The sequence below is a fragment of the Vicugna pacos genome, chromosome 1 (assembly GCF_048564905.1).
Source record: "Vicugna pacos chromosome 1, VicPac4, whole genome shotgun sequence".
Taxonomy (NCBI): domain Eukaryota; kingdom Metazoa; phylum Chordata; class Mammalia; order Artiodactyla; family Camelidae; genus Vicugna; species Vicugna pacos.
In genome coordinates, this window is record NC_132987.1 from 34,699,573 (window position 1) to 34,704,548 (window position 4,976).

Genomic DNA, 4,976 nt, shown 5'->3' on the forward strand with positions numbered 1-4,976 from the left:
GAAGCTGGAACCCCTCACATTCCTCCTTTTCTTTAGGGATTCCTGCCCAAGCTTGAATGACCAGCAAGTGATTCAGACAGGAGCTTGTTGCCCTGAAGCATCAGGTTCAGGGTGAGAAATGCTTGATGGCTTGATGGGGCTGGGCTGCAGAGTTGCCACCACCCCCTCCCCGTGGATGGCACTTGTCTGTTGTCTGTGCCCAACAAGGAGAGGCAAGCCGACCGTCTAGGCTGTGGCCTGGGTTGATACAAAGGAAAGCAGGCGTCACTTTGGTTCTAGAAATTACCATGACATGTGCTGCAAAAACATGACTGGCCCAAGAAACAGCTTCACAACTAATCCCTTTCTTCACTACAAGGTCAGTTTTCCATTATTTTCTTTTCAGCCTGGGTCTGCAATTTCCATCTTGTGTGACATGACTACCTTGTTTTGACCTCTTCCTACCTGTTTCTTCCTCTAAGAGGTAAAGATAATACTAGACCCTGTCTCAAAGGCTCAGCACAAGTTTAAATGGAATAGTCCTGCAAAGCATCAGCATTGCACTGGGCACACAGAATGTACACGATAAACATGAGCAGTTTTTGAACATTATTAGCCTTTGGGTTTGGTGACCAGGACAAATTGGTTGAAACTTCTTTGCTATTTTCTTATCCGTGAAATACAGAAAACTGTAGCCCCTATTTCACAGTGCTGTTGTGAGGATTAAATGACAGGGCATCTAGTCAATGCTCAACAGCACTTTCTTTTAATTGTTACATTGTTTGCTTGAAGACCTCAGTGACGCCCTGTCCCTCCACGGCACTCAGCACATTGTGTGTTTTCAGCAGAGGAGGCCATCTGGTGTAAGACATGATGGCAAAAGGCAGGGCCCACACTCCTGGGCATATATCCAGAGGACACTCTGAATCAAAAAGATACATGCATCCCAATGTTCATAGCCGCACTATTTACAATAGCCAAGACATGGAAGCAACCTGCGTCCATTGACAGATGACTGGATAAAGAAGTTGTGGTATATTTATACACTAGAATACTACTTAGCTATAAAAAAGAATACAATAATGCCATTTGCAGCAACATGGATGGACTGGGAGAAACCATGGAGATTGTTATTCGAAGTGAAGTAAGCCAGAAAGAGAAAGAAAAATACCATACGATACCACTTATATGTGGAATCTAAGGGAAAAAAAAGACATAAATGAACTTATTTACAAAACAGAAACAGACTCACAGACATAAAAAACAAACTTATTGTTACCAAGGGGAAAGGGGGTGGGAAGGGATAAATTGGGAGTTCGAGATTTGCAGATACTAACTACTATATACAAAATAGATAAACAAGTTTCTACTGTACAGCACAGGGAACTATATTCAATATCTTGTTGTAACCTATGATGAAAAAGAATATGAAAACAAATATATGCATGTATATGTATGACTGAAGTATTGTGCTGTACACCAGAAATTGACACAACATTGTAAACTGACTAGACTTCAATTAAAAAAATAAAAGCAGGGTCCTGTCTTCACAGAACAGAGAGTGGGAGCAAACTAAGTAAGTAGTAAGACTGAGGTCCCCCTAAAAATAGCTCCCAGTGCTAGCCTACTAGAGGCATTTGATAACAAATTACTTTTTAAAAAAGGAAATAAACAGTGAAAGTATTTCCCACACCTAAGAGTGACTGAATCAGAGAATTGACATGAAAAGCAGCAGCCCGTTTCCACACTAAGGGCCCAGAGCTTGGGGGAAAAGGGACAGTTCTGGGGAGTGGTCTCGGGGTATTGGACAACTCAGGAGAGGCACACGGGCCTCCGACATCCTAAGGAGGAAAGAAAACATGGAAACAAAAAGGGAGAAAACCGTCTTTGTCTGAGACCAGCACGGGCAGAAGCTGGAAGTCCCCTTGGCCATTTCACCCTGGGCCATGCAGTTGTTGTCCTTGTTTGAGGACAGTTGTTCCAGCTAGCACAATTTTGGCTTCCTAATTTAAGGCAAAGCGCATTACAATATTGCCATAGACTGAACGTTTGTGTTCCCCTAAAATGCATGTGTTGAAGCCCTGATCCCCAGTGGGATGGTATTAGATAGGGCCTTTGGGAGGTTAGGTCCTAAGTGTAGAGCCTTCATAATGGGATTAGCGGCCTCATATAAGCAGAAATTTGGCGAGATCTTCCCCCAACCCCCATGGGAGGACACAGTGACAAGGTGGCCTGCTGCAAACCAGGAAGAGAGCCCTCACCAGACACCAAACCCGCCGGCGCCCTGATCTGAGGCTTCCCAGCCTCCAGAACTGTGAGAGACCCACGTCTGCTGTTTAAGCAGCCAGTCCACGGTATTTTGTTGTCACAAATGGAGCTGAGAATTCTGTCTTAAATGAAAGGGGAAAAAAAACCAACCACAATTTTCAAACATTGAGTTGTATCAACTTTTTGGTTGCGATGTATTTGGTAAGAATGAGTCAAAAGCTTTATTTACACACATGTACCTTTGAGTATGATATTAAAATTATGAGTGTAAATTGAGACATGAATGTAACATCAAAGATAATACACTCACGTAACCTGTTTTAGACGCGACAGGAGCGAATGCTTACTCCCCGCTTACCAACGGCTGTGCACGTTTCTACAACTGTTTACCACAAATGCACAGAATCCTCCCAACAACTCTTCCCCTTTTTATAGAGGAAACAAGAAACCGTATAAGCTTGCACAATAAAGTGATAGACGATTTGAACCCAGGTGCCCTGCTTCCGGCCCGTGCACGCAACCACGGTACAATTTCACCTCTCGTGCTAAGGTCACAGCGAGTCAAGGGTCACTTTCGTCATCACCCTGCAAACAGCGTCACAGTTCTTTCTGCTCCCCCTCTCCCCCACACTCCCTTGTGAGAGCCTCAAATATAGGAAAAACCATGTTGCCCGTGTATGTGTGTTCTCAGGCCCTGGCACTCAAAAGTGGTAGAGAGGGAAAGGCAAATCTTCATGGGTTCCCATGTTTCTCATTTCTTTCCCTACTCCAGGAAAAATAAAAAAGTCTTTAGTATTTAAAAATCAAATTTTCCCAATTACCAAAAAAAGTTAACTGTAAAATGCACATGCTTGCTTGGCCAAAAACAATTACACATACTTAGAACAGAGGCAAATCCAAAATTCGTAAGCCTATTTTGTTTGGTTTTTGGCTTAAAACAAAGGTTAATTTCTTTATTTTTTTCAATTTTTAAATTGAAGTATAGTTGATTTACAATGTTGTGTTAGTTTCAGGTGTGCAGCAAAGTGATTCAGTTATACTTTTTTTCAGATTCTTTTCCATTATAGGTTATTACAAGATGTTGAATATAGTTCTTTGTGCTATACAGTAGGTCCCTGTTTATCTATTTTTTAAAATTTTTGTGGGGGATAGGTAATTAAAGTTCTATATTTATTTATTTTAATGGCAGCACCAGGGACTGAACCCGGATCTCATGCACGCTAAGCACGCGCCCTACTGCTGAGCTATACCCAACTCCACCTCCCATTTTACATATAGTAGTGTGTATCTGTTCATCCCAGACTCCTAATTTATCCCTTCGCCTGCCTTCCCAAAGGTTTATTTCTTGCTCAAGGCACGTGCCCCTTGCGATCAGGTGGGGGCCCTGCAGTCACTGTCCTCCTCCGGAAGCCAGGCTCAGGGAGCACCGACTGTCAGCTGGCTGTCCTCACTGCCGAGGGCAAGCAGCACTGCAAGGCCTCCGCAAGCCTGCTGATTTAAACAGTTTGCATATTTGTGCTTTGGGATGATGTGATCCTTCAGAAGCATTGTACCATCAAAACGCACCACACTGGTGAACTGGAAAGAGGTTTACTTCCCAGGGCAGATGTCCTAGAAGAAAACTCCTGGACAGTAGCTCCAAGAGACCCAAGCGGTCGTTTCACCGGCTGGTTCCCACACTGCCCCTGACAGGAGCAGGTCAGGGGTCCAGCAGGCGCCCCGATAACCCATTAGCCCTCAGAAACCCTTGACCAGAGCAGCTCCACTGCTGAACGCTCTACCAATGCAGGTTCCAGGTGAGATTTCCTTTCACAAAAGGCTCCCACAGTTAAGGCAAAAACTGAACTCCCCCGAGCCCCCACGGCACTTAAGTTTTTACAAGTAAAAAAACCATCTGTTAGACTTCCCAATTTGCTATAAAGGCAAAGATCACCCTCCCCTCTTCTAAAGATCAAACTAGGAATGACATCATGATTGGAATAAACTGGATCTAAATGCACTGGCGGCTCCAGGCTGGCCCTCCCCGTCAGAAAGCAGGAAGAAGCCTGCACTCAGAATTCAACCCCGGGGCCTCTGTTTTCGTATCAGGAGCCACAGGGCGATTGTCAGAAATGCTCAAACCCTGGTACGTGGGCTGGAAAAGGCGCAATCCCAGCAGTGAGACCCGGGCTACCCGGGCGGGGGGGATCCCACCCATCAGCAAGCACTGCACTGCTTCTCCCCAGAAGGGACTTCCAGCGACGGTGACGGCCCGGGCCGACTGCTGACAACCACTGTCTTCATGAGGACACGCTTACCAATCAGCAAATAGTGTGGCCTCTTCATAAAAAGGAGTGAAAACACACTTCCACATGACAAAGCAGGGGAGAAAGCTCGTCCCCCAAAGCATTTCAAAACAGTAACAAAATGTGTCCCAAACGTGCAGGAAAATCCCGCTACGGAGACGCTTTGGGTAAGCAACTAATAGGAATCCATCTGGTTTTAAATAAAAACGTACCTTCCCATAACCAGCAGGAGGAAAGTCTAAATCGTTCCTAGAGCGAGAAGGGTTCCCCTGTGTCTGTGCCAACTCCCAGGTTAGTCTGCCCGGGTTTACATGCGCTCAGCCTCAGTCCAAGAACCAGAGGACTGGGAGCAAAACTAACTCACGCCCAGACAGCCAAGGTAAGAGCAATCAAAGGATATGACGCTTTAAAAGTAATTTGTAAGTAAATAATAATAAAAAGAAA